Here is a 16,630-nt window from a genome sequence, read left to right as displayed (position 1 = left end):
TGGGTAGCTCTGGGATGGTCTGGACCCCGTCTGCGCCTGTGGAGGGTTTGGCTTCTGGCTGGGCTGGGGGCCTGCTCTCCCTGGTCTCCCTGGGGTTTCGCCCCTGGCTGGGGTGGGGTCGGGGGCACTGTGGCCCCCGCCGCCTTCCCACGGGGTATATGGGTTGGCCGGGGGGCGGTGGGCGGGGTCGTCATGGTGGGCCGTGGCCCGCCCCGTTGGGGCCGAGGGTTGGGGGGACTCTGGCCTCTCTGGTGTGCGGCGGGCTCCCTGCCAGGGGTCGGGGCGGGTCTCGGGTTGGTGGGGCCCTGTGGCTGTGGGCTCAGATCGTGCCGGGGTTGGTGGCCTTGGGCTGGGCCAGGCGGCCTCCTGTCCCTTGTCCCCCTCTGGGCTTCCCCCGCCGGGGGTGTTGCCTCTGTGCTCCCTTGCTTGTTCCCCTTGGGTGGGGCGCGTGGCTGTCTCTGGGGCACGTGGTGTTGGGTCTATCATGTTCTGGACGGCATTTGCGTGCTCTGGTGGCTTGGGTCTTGGCCTGCTTGCCCCTGGGAGTTTTGGGGGTGTTGTTACGCCCCCCCCCCCCGTCAACTACAAATCTACTACATCCAATGACAAACCCTCACACACAGACACACACAGACACAGACACACACACACACACACACACACGCGCACACACACACACACACACACACACACACACAGCACACAACTGTTATACAATCACACACGTACAACAGTTACAAATATGGATGTTATCCATGTCAGGGTTATGCTGGGTAAGTTATGCAGTCTGTGTTTTTTTGTGGGGGGTTCTTTTGTTTGTTTGTTTATTTTTTTTATTATTTACTTTATTCTATTTTTTTCTCTCTCTAATAACTTATTTATTTATTGTTATAATTTCCTTATCATGTGATAAGAATCCAGCGTTAACGCAGCACGTTAACGGCGTTAATTGCCCAGCACTATATGATGTCAGTGTAGAATGTTACAGTTCTAGAATGTTTATGTAACTGTAGAATGTCACAGTTCTACATATTTTATGATGTATCTGTAGAATGTTACAGTTCCAGAATGTTATGATGTCAGTGTAGAATGTTACAGTTCTAGAATGTTATGATGTAACTGTAGAATGTTACAGTTCAAGAATGTTGATGTTACTGTAGAATGTCACAGTTCTAGAATGTTGATGTACCTGAAGAATGTTACAGTTCTAGAATGTTATGATGTTACTGTGGAATGTTAAAGTTCTAGAATGTTATGATGTAACTAGAATGTCACAGTTGTAGAATGTTGCTGTTACTGTAGAATGTTACAGTTCTAGAATGTTATGCTATAACCGTGGAATGTAAAAGTGATAGAATGTTATGATGTAAGTGTAGAATGTTAAAGTTCTAGAATGTAATGATGTAACTAGAATGTTACAGTTGTAGAATGTTGCTGTTACTGTAGAATGTTACAGTTCTACAATGTTATGATGTAACTGTGGAATGTTATAGTTCTAGACTGTTCATGTGACTGTAAAATATTACAGTTTTAGAATGTTGGACTGTAACTGTAGAATGTTACAGTTCTCGAATGTTATGATTTATCTTTAGAATGTTACAGTTCTAGAATGTTATGATGTAACTGTAGAATGTCACAGTTCTAGAATGTTGATGTGACTGAAGAATGTTGCAGTTCTAGAATGTTATGATGTAACTGTGGAACGTAAAAGTAATAGAATGTTATGATGTAAGTGTCGAATGTTAAAGTTCTAGAATGTTATGATGTAACTGTAGAATGTTAATATTCTAGAATGTTGCTGTTAAGCTACATCTACATACACAATGTTACAGTTGTAGAATGTTGCTTTCACTGTAGAACGTTACAGTTCTAGAATGTTATGATGTATCTTTATAATGTTACAGTTGTAGAATGTTGATGTAACTGTAGAATCTTATAGTTCTAGACTGTTCATGTGACTGTAGAATATTACCGTTTTAGAATGTTGGAATGTAACTGTAGAATGTAAAAAGTAATAGAATGCAAACAAACAATGCATTACTGTTTGTCGTACTGTGTTCATTCAGATCACACAGAAACTTGACCATGCCTTCATGCGGTTCCCATCAACATGATCTTGTAGCTCAGCAGAATCTCCAGGGCCACAAGCACCAGTGTCATCATCTTACCCCACATCCTAAACATAATCAAAAGGATCAGTTAATTGGTGTTTGTATTGAATAAACAGTTTAGAAAAAAAAAGAACACCTCAATGTGCTTTGAATCAAAGCAAAGCAACAAAGTAAAACACTAAACTCTGACTAGGCAGCTGTGATCTATTCTGCCCTCCTGTTCATTCATATTGTGTCTGTGTGTGTCTGTGTGTGTGTGTGTGTGTGTGTGTGTGTGTGTGTGTGTGTGTGGATAGGGGTTCTTTTGTTTATTTATTTGTTTTTTATTATTTACTTTATTCTATTTTATTTTTTTTTTTTCTCTCTCTAATTATTTATTTATTTTTTCTTTTCCTCTTTTTTACTCACTCGTTTCCTGCCTGCTTCCACCGTTAATACTGTTGTAAATTCTTGCAGCTGTCATTATTGGTCCGTGTACGTCGCGGCCATTCATTTTCCTCTTTTGAGATTTCAAAATAAAACGAAAAATAAACCGTTTCCCGTTTTTTCTGTGATAATACAAAATGAAAAAGCGGAAAACGGGCCGTAATACATTATCCATTATCCGTTATCCGATTTAATTAGGTGTGTTTGTAAATGGAAATCACAATTAAAATACACCCGTGGAAAACTTATTCTCGATTTCCTGTTCATTTTGGTTCCGTGACCGGAAGTTGTACCACGCGCTAGCCAGAAAGAGAGGGCACGTCATCAGAGGGCGTCAGAAAACTCAGACCCACCGGGCTCACACTTTTAAATATGTCTCTGGATGGATATGCAGATTTTCTTGTGGAAAATAGAAGAAATGGAATGTCCTGTTGTGATGTCGCTACTGCGTTATGTACCCAGTTTGGAAGGAGACGGGGTTTTTCAGAGAGGAATGTGTGGAGGTGGTGCGCTGAGCACGGGCTTGTCAGGGACTTTTGTCCTGATAGCCAACTTGCAGTTGAAGTCGCTCAAGGTATTGCTGAGGTAAGACTGTTTTTTTTTTTTTTAATTATCCACCGTACATGATCACAGTTTTTTTTTTTTTTAAAGTGTATAAATGAATGATACCCCTATAAAAACTTGATCACAGGTAAGCATAGAAACACGTAGGCTATCACATGGTTGTGCTCAAGGGTGTAGGTGTAGATAATAAGCTAGCTTTTGAAGACTGACTTTGTGCCATCTTTTCTTGGATGAATAATGCAATATAAAACTCTCACCTGCTCCCATAGTCCATAACGTTACAAAGGAAAGCACAACAGGACTGACACTAATGTTTTAATTGTCATAATCATCACAATCTTTCCATGCAGTTTGTGACTCTATGTATTATGCATTCTATAGAGTTCAAATGATGACTGGACATCTCTCCACAAAAGGAGTTAAAGCTTCAGAGGGCAGAGTGGGCAAAATTTTGAGAAGTGTTCATCAACCCTATCACACTGAAAGACAGCGAGTAAGATCAATTAGTGTTGTCCTTTTCTGCATTTTAATCAAACATGGACTCTACCATTACAGGATTTTTAAAATGTATTTATTTTTTATATTTTAGGGTGCCAAAAATCTGAACCCTGTAGCCTACAATGCTGAATATATGGGCCACAAGCTGCATGTCGATCAAAATGAAAAGCTTGTTATGTTTGGGGTGACCCGTGTTATGGCTATCGATGGTTTCAGTAAGAAGGTTGTCAGTCACTCCACCATGCCAGTAAAGAACAACATCATCATTTATGAAGAAGTGTACAGGTAAAATAATCTAACTAGTGTTTTATTGCTATAGTGTAACTATTGCTATCATTCAATTTTGACAAAAATATTTTTTTGTGCCTTTGTTTTAGAAATGGTCACTTTAGGGATCTATGGGTTAATACTGTTTGACTCTCCTGTTGTCCTCTTGGGTCAAATTGACCCAATCTATTTTGACTGTTCTTTCCTTCCTCCATCCTCCTTCCCCTGCATCCCTTTTTCCTCCTTTCATACCTCCTTCTCCCTTCCCTCCCGCCTTCTTCTTTCTATCCTTTCTTTTTTCCTTCTTTCCTTCTTGCTTCATTTCTTTCATCTCACCTTCCTCCTTTATCCTTCTTTCATTCCCTCCTCCTTCTCTCTTTCCTTCCTCCTTTGATACCCCCCTCTTTCCTTCATCCCTTTCCTTCTTTATTTCATCCTTCTTTCCTTTCCTCCCTTCCTCTCTTTTTTCCTTCTTCCCCTAACAACAGGAGAGTTAATTTGATATAAAAGGTCATATTTTTTGTTTGTTTATTCTCAGACCTGCTGTGCTTTCCTATGGACTATGGGACCAGGTCAGAGTTGACTGTGGGAGAGAGTTTTACCTGATGTTATTCATCCAGGAAATGCTGGCAGAGCACAGACACAATCTTCAAAGGCAGCCCTACATTCAGACACCTTCTACAAGGGTAAGTGTGTCAAGCTGTCCTGGTGTCTTGGAATTGATGCATACTTCTAATGAGAGCATGCAGACTGACACTGTCCTTAAAACCCACACAGAACCATGTGATAGAGAGAATGTGGGTTGAGGTGAATCTGTGAGTCAACTACCCATTGAAGACGGCTTTGGTACAGCTGTTGGACCAGGAAGAACTGGATATGGAGGACAACTTATCAAAGTATTGCGTATCAAACCTCACCTGCCAGATGGCTAGGATTGGCCTCACAAATGTCGTAGAAGCATGGAATGCACACAGCATCCCTGGTATGATTCTGCTAGAGATCCAATTATGTTTTCAGCTCCCATCCAATCCCAGAATTTGGATCTCTGCCAATACTGACACAAGAGCTTTTTTTTCTTGAATATAGAAGAGTTTTGCAGTTCAACTGTATTCTCAAAAACAGATGGGCCTCGAAACATCTGAACAAGAATAAAATAACACAAAATTACGTTCAAATTCAGTATTGACAACTCAAATTTCTAAAATGCTGATGATTGCTCAAACAATTTTGCCATTCAAGTTTTGACCCATCACTGTAATTCCTTCAGTCTCACTACTCATTGCCCTGTCTTGCAGGTAAGGGAATCCCAAATGAGCTGGCTAAAGAAGGGTGTCCTGCCAAACTTCCCGAGGATCTCCTGCCTGTTGGTGGTGTTGCAGCTGATCTGTATCAGCAGGAGTTGGGATCCGCCTTGAAAAGAGAATCCATTTTTGGATGTGTCCCTTTCACCTCTCAAGAAGCTCAACAAATGGCTGAAACTGAGTTTAATTCCCACTTTGACTTGCTGTCACTACACCAAAATGTGGTTCACAATAACTATGGCCCTTTCAAAGATGCAGTTAAGTGTCTTATTGCAATCACCAGAAGATGTGTGTGACCTGTTACAGTGAAATGCATTGTGAATTTTTTTCTTTAGAAAAGTATTTATTTCACACAGTAAACGCTCTGTTAAACAGTACACTGAACTGTACATAAAGTGCACTACAAATTTTAAAATAAACAAATGGCACTTACAATCTCACAGTTCTCAAAGTTCTTTTTTGTTCATGTAACCAGGCTGTGCTCAAAATCAGATATACTGTACAGACTGTAGCATCTGAATCGGTTTTAACTATTCCCTTTATAAACTTACATGGAGGACAGCTTAGAGGTAGCTGATGTGATTTAACATTTAGTGCAGATCCAGAATAGGTTACTCCTCTTCATGGAAAGCTGCAGACACTGTGTACAAGACAGCAGAAAGACCCTTGACCTGGTTGAGCTTGGAGGCAAACCCATCTTGTCTGCATTTCAGACAGAGATCTGAAGTTAACAGCCAATGCTCCACACATGTACGGCATCCAAGCAGAGACTCACAGCAGGTGGAAAACATGGGCTCCTTCATCACAGCTGTAAGGTTTAAACAAAGAAAACATATGCAGAAAACAGATATGAATGGGTACTTTGAATAAAAAATAAGAATATTATCTGAAGGCTGTATTGTGTTCTGTTGTGTATTGTTACATAATCATACCTCGACAAACCATACAGGTGAAGGCATCCTTAATAGGGTGCAGAGAGGCAGCAGCTACTGCTGCACTTTTGGCCTTGACAAGCTCAGACAGCTGGTTTATTGTTGAGGTGATGTCAGGGAGCCTCTCAGCAGCTTGCTTCAGGTGCTCAATGTTACTAATGACTTCTTCTAGGCTTGAACTGTCTTGAGATTTTGAACTACCTTGGGACCTTCGACTTAACAGAAAAATAACAGACTCAAGATTTCTCAATGGTGCACACCAACAAATGTTTAAAAATCTTTCTGAATATTTACTCATTAAAGGCATCAACTTGGGAGTTTTCCAGACAAAATACAGTAAGTTTGGCAAACTGCCTCAAATCATAATGACTTCATACAGGATCAACACAAACAAATTCTACCAAAATAGGTTTAAATACTAACTAGGGCTGCGAGCTTAGAGGCTGAAATCTGGTATGGTGGCGTGTGTGTGTGTTTGTGGATGCAGGAACCTGAAATTTGGCATGAAGGTCAAGTGTGTGAAGTCGAAATGGCTAAAAGGGGGTGTTGGAAATTTCAAAATGTAGGGTGGCTGAGCAGGCTGGGCTGGCCCTACCATCCTGCATTTCAGAAATGTGCATATCATGTGGTTGCAGCTATTGCAAATTAACACTTGCTTTGTTTAAAATGATATGATTTCATCTTCACATCAAATGTTGTATGACCTTACTTTGGCTCTTCTTCCATTCTGTAACTCCACAAAGTCATAGTCAGTGATGGCATAGACCTACCTGGAGTTTGAGATCCAGTACTTGGAACCTAAAGAGTCAGACAACATTAACTTCACTTAATGTATTTCAAATCTTTAAAGTTCATTAAAAAACACACAAACAATTTCTGATCATACAACTTACTTCTTATGCCTTCGCAGTCCAAGATTTCATTTCCTTGGCTGTCTGTTAGGGTAAGTGACTCATCAGAGTTTATGGCAGCCTGCACCTTTGCAGTTCTTCCTTCAACATTTGCCTCAGCTTCGCGAATGGCCATTGTCATGGAAGTACTGAGCTTGCCATTCACTATTTCACCAATATGGACTGACCTGGGTATAAATCACAGATGGTTCAAAATCACTATTGAGTTCATCCTTAAAGAAAATCTGGTTAAATGTCTGACTTGAAGGCAGTGTTCTTTTTTTTGTAACGGTAAATATATCATAGGATAAAAGTTTAGCAGCAGGGATCAGCTGCATATTGTATGTACTGTAGCTATGGAATGATTTTGCTGGGATCTTGGCACCAGCTCGTGGAATTCCATGTGAAGTTTCACTTTCATTAGACGTAGAAGCAGAAGATGATGAGGCTCGGTGCATGAAGTGAAAAGAGGGGACAGCAGCAATGGGTGGAGGTGCTCTGCTTGCAGGTGGCTGGCTTTGCTCTGGCTCTCCATGGAGTTCATAATGCATGCGATTGTTAAGATCGAAGGTGGAAAAATGCCCCGCTGCCTCTGGCAGAATGGCTCTGTTTGCATCATCTGTAATGTACAGACTACTGGCACTGACCTGTTTAACCGGATAGAATGAAAAATGCAATTTATTAAAAGTAACACAAATGCTACGGCCACGTCATTACAGTGTAACATGTTCACACATAAGATAAAATGTATCCCCAAGTTACTTTTGTTTGTTTGTTTTTTTTTCCTTTTTTTGAACAATTAGAAACACAAACTCTCAATGAGGACAGTAAACACAGATTGAAATCAAATACAGCACAAGAAACAAAAAAGGTCATTCATGCAAGGACAACTAAATACCGCACCACAACAAATTAAAGTGCATCCAGGCTACAGTGGGAAGACAAGCCTAAACAGTAGCCTATATAGATGAGGACATTTCAATACTTATGACTTTGCCTCCCAAAAATATCTATGTATATTTACACTGTTATCTATGAAGTTGACTTTTTTTCTCCAAATCTGTATGACGTTTCTCATGAAAGGAGACAGACTTGTGATACCATCACCTCTGAGAGGAGACGTTCTGCAGCGTCTGCACGAAGGCCATCAAGGGATCTCGAAATGCAGGGCTCGAGCCAAGGAGTCAGTCTGGTGGCCCGGCATCGCAGCACAGATAGGCCAAATGGTGGACAAGTGTGAAACATGTCAAAAATACAGACTACACAACCGTGAACCACTGTTACCCACTCCACTTCCACACCGCCCATGGCAGAAGGTAGGCATGGATCTGTTTGAGTGGTCAAAGAAACAGTACCTTTTGATCATTGACTTTTTCTCAAGATATATTGAAGTAGCACAACTCAAATACATGTCGGCAGAGGTCACTATCAGTGCTGTTAAAGAGGCCTTTGCTAGACATGGAACTGCAGAGACTGTGATATCAGATAACGGGCCGCAGTTTTCATCAGAACAGTTCAAGCAGTTTGCGAAGGAGTACCAGTTCAGGCACATCACGAGCAGCCCCTGGTACCCCCAGGCCAAAGGGGAGGCTAAACATACTGTTCATATCATCAAGGACTTGTGGGAAAAAGGACAATGACTTCAACAGAGCACTGCTGGTGTACAGAGGCATCCCGGTGGAACATGGATCCTCGCCAGCTCAGCTGCTAATGGGGAGAAACCTGCACACCTCTACCTCAGCCCACACCCAAGCTGGATCCTAAGTGACCAGACTTGCAAGGTTTACGAAAGAAGGATGAGGAGGGGAGGTGAGGGCAGGCAAAACAATACAACCTGAACCACCATACCAGACCACTTCCAAAACTAACAACTGGGACAGAAAGTTTGGATTATTACAGAAGGAACTACAGGAGCAGTAGTTAGACCTGCCAGTAATCCCAGATCTTACATGGTTGAGACTGACAGGTTTTCTAAGAAGAAACAGGAGTCACCTTAGAGCTACAGATTTCTTTCCACGGTTTGGTCAAGTTGTAAGACCTCCTTATAGGCTAGATTGGTGAAATAGAGGACACCTGTTTGTTTAAGTGATAAAACGAATGTTCAAAATGCTGTTTATGCAGTTCTGAGACAGTTTGTGTTTATGGTGTTAACAGAAAGAAAACGGAGAAGCATTACAATGTTTATGTTGAAATGAGTATACAGTACATTAATGTTCATACAAGCTGTCAAATGCTTTATTGTTGTTTGGTTGAAAATGAGTATGACTTTAGCTAAAAGGAGGAGGTGTAATGGTAGGATTGTTACACTAGACGTCCCATAATGCTTTGTGCCTACGGGGGGGGGGGCACTCCCTGGTTTTGGATGAATACAGACATTCTGACAGAAGTCCAGCGAGTCCCATGACATTCTTATACAGTCACATAAGGTTCCATCAAAAGTTGATAGGGCAGATATTTGAATGAAACATCACCACCAAGAGTGTCAGCGATCAGCTCAAGGTCATCTAGAGTCACCAAAGCCACCAGGGCACCTCAAGGGGCGACCTCGCATGGGTTTTAGGTCTGATAAATGCACGCATCCCCAGGGGTCAGCACTTGTTGGCATGTATTGCTCTGGAATTGCCACAGTTATCCAGGAAAAGTTGGAGCGATCAAAGGAACCATAACTGATTTAATGAGCCATTCACAGTGTCACTGTACTGGCCATGTGTATTTAAACTTGAATGGCTTAACCTTTGAGACAAGCATATGCTACTGGCAGGATCAACCAAGTCGCCCTCTGGCCAGGCAAGGGTGCTCTGAGGTCACCCTGTCTCTATCTGGCAGAGGAGCCAGAGAAGCCAAGTCTTGGCCATTTTGGTTTCATTATGCACCAGCTGGATGTGGTCAGTTTCCCAGCAAGAGCTCATGCTTCCCAGATCTCCATCGCAGCAGGCAATGGAGACTGGCATAGGACAAATGGGACTTCTTGATTCTGCTTAGGATGGGGCCTGCATGGCAGGAGCGTGGAGGGGGGTGTTACACCCTCATACGCTAAACCCTCCCAGCCATAGAGGTGAACCCGCTGGCCAAAGGAACCGCCCGCCCAAACTCCGGCGCTAGGCCGGTCGGCGGGGGCCCTCCAAAGACAGGTCACATATGACAGTCGGTCAGTATGACCACAAATAGGTGGTGGTGGTGGTGGTGGTGGTGCTGGTGCCACAGCTTAACCGAGACTGCCTCCTGATATTGTGCAGGTACGAGCCCTAAAGACCCGGAGCTGAGAAATGCAGATTGCATGGTGTTCAGCTAACAGTCTATGGGTATGTCATTATGGAGCAGTGCATCTGCGGAGTTAACAACCCTGTCAACGTGCAATATTATGCTGTTTTTGGCCATTATACTGACTTTCCTCGTCTCTGTCCCTGAGACACCATCTCGCACCCTGGTACACCGCAGAGAGATTTGTACCCTGGTACACCGCAGACCGTTTCTTCCCGTGGAGAGTTTCTTGCCCTGGTACACCGCAGAGAGTTTCTCAGAGCAGCAGAGGCGTTCCAGAGCTCTCTGTCGAGAAAGTACCATCGAAAGTTGATAGGGCAGACATTACATTATATATTGTAATGTCTGTTAATATTATCAAATGTAATCATTAACCATTTTCAAATATATTTTTCCTTATTGAAAGACTGACTGAGGAGCTGGAGCGTCATCACTTGATTGTGACTGGAGCTCCTCAAAAATTCTCTTATTTGGGGAAGCCTCTGCACATATGGTGAGGCTTCCCCAAATGAGTGAATTGGAGCCCTAAATGTTCAGCCTGTAGGTTAGGGGATTCCTTCCTTCAGACAGCTTTAAAACCTGTCAATATATTTTATGAACGCCCAGGACCTGTAGATGTGATTTAATATTTAAATGGGCATGGTACTCCCTTCTAGTGAGATTTTTCATGACAAATGGACATGCTTTCTAAATTTACCATCACAAATTTGAATAGTCTGCCCATAGTTTTAGGGTCCAGCTTCATTCAGAAAGCTTTAAAACCTGTCTATATTTATATTTTCTGAAAGCCCACCACCTGTAGATGTGATTTAAATTAAAATATTTCATGGTAAACCCTCCTAGTGAGATTATTTATTTCAGAAATCTCAATAGTCAGAATGTAGTTTTAGACTAATCCTTCATTGAGAAAACTTTTAAACCTGTCTCTACTAATATTTCCTGAGAGCCCAGGACCTGGGTGGGTGGGGAGTTACCTGTTAATGTGAAATGTGGGTGGGGCTGTAAGGTGCACAGTACAAATACAGGAGAAACTTGGTCACTCACACAGACCTAGAGTCAGACCTCTAGCTGTAAACTACACTGCACCAGAGATTTTCATTTTTCTTGCTACTGAAATGGCTCCAAGGTAAGTAACATTAATACTTGCTTAGATACTGGATTGTAAATAGGTGAAGATGGTTCTGCCTTTTTATTTGTCAAGGAAACCTACATCCAGACACTATCTGCTGTGCCCATTGTGTCTGCTTTTGCAAAGTTCAGAGTGCATGCTTAGCTTTTGAGTTAGACCAACTGTGTTTTTCAGATTGTATATTTCATGCACCTTAATTAGTGCATGTTAAGTAAACTATTTTTATTCTTATATTAACCACACTATCCTTACTGTCTTTTTGTCCAGGAAACCTTCAAACCGACACTGCCTGCTGTGCCCAAAGTGTATGAGGACTCAGGAGGCCCTCTCAGTCCATCTGCGGAGGACTTGCATGAAGAACAGCACTGAAGCAGCCATTGAAGCTGTGGTGAAAAAGGCCAAGTTAGACGTTGTTGACCTCCTGAAGAATGGCAGGACTTTTAATTATAAAGTCCTCAGACAAATTCTGGCAGATGCATGCCCATTGCAAAGGTAGGTGGCTTTACTTCAATATTACCTCCTCCTTCCTCACTGCTCATGCCCCCACTCCCCATTTTCAAATATTTTGTTTTACTATTTCTTTGAGTTTTAGTTTCACAAAGTTTATTTCATTAACCATTTCCAAAAACCTGAGGCATGAGGATGAGGCACTGCATACAGAGTGCAAGCATTTCATTGATTTCATTGGTTCTCTGCAGAAAGTCACATCCAAGCAAGTCAGCAAAGAGATCGCCCGGAAGAGGTAAATTTAAGTGTTTGTCCCCATGTAAATGGATTACACTACAGAACTGGCAGTCCTCTCTCTCCCTGCTGCAATATGATTTCTTAACACAGTTGATTATTTTTTTTTTCTCATAGGTATAACATGTTGATTGACGAGCAACAATTAACACCGGGTGACTGCCGAGCTGTGCTGGTGAGGGCCAAGCCGCACTTTTTGGAGATTATGAAAGAGCTGTCTGACAGTTGTTCTGGCACCCTGGAGCCTGCCCAGGCCATCTTTGTGGTGTACTACCTCGAGGCAATAATCATCCTGCAACACCTCCAACGACCAGGCGTGGTGGCGTCTCAACCAAAGAAAGATAATCCAGAATACGTAAACCAAAAGCGAACATGCAAAACAACCCAAACATAAAGCAAAAAAAATAAAGCAACAACTATCAGAAGTAACTAAACCCCAATACACATGCAACACAATAGTAAAGAAAAAGAAACTAGATAAGATTGACAAGAGCCAATGTTGATGATGACCGCAAAACTTTATGAAAAGCACACAGAACCATGCAGCACTGCACATACCCGGGATCGGCGAGCCGAGCGATCGGGCCGCGAGGCGATCAGGTGAAGCTACTGGTGGAAGCTTCGAGGAAAGAGAGCTCCCAGGGCACAACCACCCACCTTTATAGACTGCGCCCCCAGCAGAGACATGCTGACCCTGCGGCACTAATTAAGACACCGCACAGCTACAGCCATACTGCTACATTCTACCCCCATCAATTGCGTCGTCGCCCCGACGATGAACAACTAATCCAAAGGATCACCCAACTAGCTCCACGGCCTAAAGAGTGCGTTAACAGTGTTCGGCACTGAGCCAGAAGGATTTTCAACCCCAGATGCTGCGGCCCTACAGGCCTCGGGAGGTGATGGATGTTGGGGTGCTGGCCAGCATTCGACCTTGTCGACCGTCGTAATCCACTGTCACCAGAATAACCGGTTGGTGGAACAGTCAGAGAAACAGAGGGTAAGTCTGCCGCTCCAATGGAGGGAGCGTCCAAACTACAGTAGGAACAAAACACAGAGGAGGGAGTCGCTGCTACTGCGCCGCGTGGTCATCTGCACGACCATCACTTCAGAGGGAAGAGTATGCCTTTGATTGCACATATATATATTATTTTTTTCTAGGTCATATGACATATCTTTTTGACATTAAATGGAGAGTAATTGCTGTTTATAAGATTTTTTTTTTTAATGGATATTTTTAACTTTTGATCATAGATAGATTTGGTCTCATACCCGCTAACCGTAGACAGTACTGTCCACTGTGACTAACCTTCGCCGGTGTGTCCGTCCTGCCGACAACAACTCATCCTCTGATGGAGGCCGATCAAGAGCGTGGAGCGTGGATCCGGGCTCAGGCTCTCTAACCGCCGCTTTTGGATGTTCTTTGTCTCCTCCACAGGAAGCCAATTCACAACCCCTCTAATGACCTGATGCGGCTGCAGCAAAAGTAAGTGAATCATTTCCCCTCTCTGCTCATGTGCTGTTCATCACCGTCTCAGATGAGATGTCTCGATACATTTCTAACATACTGTTCAAACTTGCATTTTAGATACGATCTCCCGTGCGTGACCAGCCAGATGGCGCGCAGAGCATTCGAGACGGCAGCTCAGTACTTGCCGGAAAGTCAGAAGTCACTGGTGGCCGATTACCTGACTCATTCGAGTGCGACTGCTGAGAAGCATTTCCGCATGAAGCAACGTGACCTCACTGTGAAGACTTCTCAGCTGTTGAGCACGATGAGCAAAGTTTCAAGGTGAGCATGTTTTATATTTGCACAACACAATGCAAACATAACCAAACACACCATAATCTATATTTAGACAATCTGAAAGTCTAATGCTTTTCTTATAATCTCAGTAATTTCTTTTGTTTCATGTAGTGCTGAGGCTTCTGGGGAAGGTACTGGATGTGAGCTTTCTGATGCCTGTTCCAGCCATGCTGTCCAAGACTCACCAACCAAACAGCCAGTGATCTGTCTGCCAAGGCTCCCTGCTGATAATGAGAAGGTCAAATTCTTCACCGCATTTGAAACCCTACTGAAAACGTACCCTCTTTCACTGTCTGGGAAAGGGCCACACGTGAAACACCGGCAGGATGTGTCTGAAGAATTTGAGTGGAAACTTTACACATACTGGAGGAGGAAGCAGTTTGAAATGCGTGTTGAACATGCCCGCTGTAAGTAGTTTTCATACCATATTTCACATTATTTTCAAGCAAAAATGATTGCACTATTCAAAGTTTTCAATGATTGTATTCATGACTAACAAAACTTTTGTTATTTATTTTGACAGCACAATTCAGTCGGCGTGCGCCAACAAGAGATCGTCTCGAGGCTTGGATAAAGAAGCAGGGATGGAAAAACACTGGCTGCATCGCTGATGAAGTACTATGGGGTAAGGTTACTGTCAAAAGTTTCATGCGTGTACACATAAAAATTGTGCACGTATTAAAAAATGTGTGTGCGTAGTCTCTAGTTGTGCATAAATAAAAAAATTGTAAACTCTTAGATTATAGATAGATTATCTAAGATTATTATAGATTATGCATTGTATACATTATCTGTGAGATGCAACTCATAAAGTTACAACTTTCCAAAATTGCAAATACGGATTGCAGTTTACGGACGTACGCTTTCTTCAGAATGAATACAAATCTGACAAGTGTGAAATAACTGTCAAAACTACGTCACAAGGTCACAGGCATTATGTATCGAGTGGAAGATAACATCGATTCTACAAACTGCACATGCGTGAAAGATGGCGGATGCGAGGGATTTGGACCAAAGTCGGGTACGTAATTTACATCAAATTGTTTTAATATAATTTTCTTATTGGTGAGGGTAAGAACCCAGATGGCGTGTTTTAGACCAACTGGGTCATGGTTAACCTAGTTTAGCAGTGTTTCCTCGATTTAGCCGTTTGAATCTCAATTGTAGATTTTTGTTAGCAAGCAGTCATTCGGGGCCGCTGGAAATCAGTCACAGTGGGGGTGCTGAGAGGCCCGTCTGTATCAGCACCGCCCAAACATTGTCAAACGAGAGGCCTAAATTCTGAAACTTGATGGTGGAACAGCAAACACCAAACCTAAGAAATTTTAGTATCCATGGGTTTCAGTCACGTGACATTTTTGTTGTGGCGGCCATCTTTAGGACCACTGTGCTCTGCCTCCTCAGTACCTGTCAGCAGTGAACTGCTAACTCCTCTTACATCTGCGGGAGTTTTGCCAAAGTTGACGCTTTCATTTACATCTATCTAGTCCACAATCCTTCTCCGTACACCGAGGAGTCCCTCAAAGCATTCAAGAGCACCAAAGCCTACCGGTACTTCACCTCAGGATGGTTAATGATCTGAAAGTGTTTCATCTCGATGACAACAAACTTTCCTCCATCACAGGAAGGTTCAGCGGTAGTTTATTAATTAAGCAATATTACATGAAAGTGTATTGTTTTGGCCCAGTTCGAGTCTGACTAATACCTGCAGTCTGAATACCTGGGGTCTGATTAATAACTGCAATCAGTCATTTCAGTAATCATGTCAGTAATGTAAACATAATATCTTAAACCACATGTTGTGACCTAGTGAACCTATTACTATTACTATTACTATTTGTGTCGTACCTTGCAGGGGAAGGATTCACAAAGCCTCAGTGTCACACCAACACACCCCTGGATTACAGTGCATGAAGATGGGACTGCATATTGATACAACATATATACAGAATATTGACCACATGTTGACATTTGGTCCTACAGATGGCGCTGTGTCTGCTTTGTGACATCACATGAAACCCATGGATTAAGAATATTTGACCAGAATAAGCAAATAAGATAATAGTAATAATAATAAGCAATGAATTTGACATAAAAAGTTATAATTATGGTTTTCTTATTCAAAATTATGATAAAATGTGATTAATGTAAAGATTCGAAATTATGAGACAAACTCAAAAATATACAATAAAAAGTCATTATTATTTGAAAAAGGCAATGAATGAGATAAAACATTAAAAATGCGTTTGACATCCCTGTGTGAACAGTACCCCAGTGGGTGATACTGGTTAATAAAAGATAAAATAAAAAGAAACTGAAAGTTTTACGGACAATTTCACCATGTAAACTTCCGCTGAACCGTCTTTTCCCTAGCATGGAGTTGTGGCAGCAGAGTTGATATGCTGACACAAATAATGAGACGCCTTTCATCAAGGATCGGGGAGATTGTTGATCAGCCACATCTGGATGTGGACTATCTGCAGTATGTTGTAAATCAGGAGGTGTTTATTTGGACGTCTGCATCAACTGTCCTTCGCATACCAACAGATGTTGTGGATTGTCTTCTGAGTCTTCAGACAAAATTACCGCAGCCCTTTCTCCAGAGAAACCCCTTGCTCTTATTAGCACCATGTCTGACACAGAGCTTGACAATGCTGTGTTGTCAATAAAAAACAGACTACCAAATGTGGGATACAGAATAGT

The 16,630-nt window shown here is 42.3% G+C and overlaps 1 pseudogene; it reads left to right on the top strand.

The window, feature by feature from the left end:
* The first annotated feature begins 3,492 nt into the window (after positions 1–3,492).
* LOC148185284 (uncharacterized) lies at positions 3,493–5,463 on the top strand (annotated as a pseudogene).
* The last annotated feature ends 11,167 nt before the right edge of the window (positions 5,464–16,630 follow it).

The sequence above is a fragment of the Plectropomus leopardus genome, unplaced genomic scaffold (assembly GCF_026936395.1).
Source record: "Plectropomus leopardus strain MGB_pleo_1.0 unplaced genomic scaffold, ASM2693639v1 Contig81, whole genome shotgun sequence".
Classification (NCBI taxonomy): domain Eukaryota; kingdom Metazoa; phylum Chordata; class Actinopteri; order Perciformes; family Serranidae; genus Plectropomus; species Plectropomus leopardus.
Note: the sequence above shows the minus strand (reverse complement) of the source record. Positions and strands in the feature narration are given on the sequence as shown.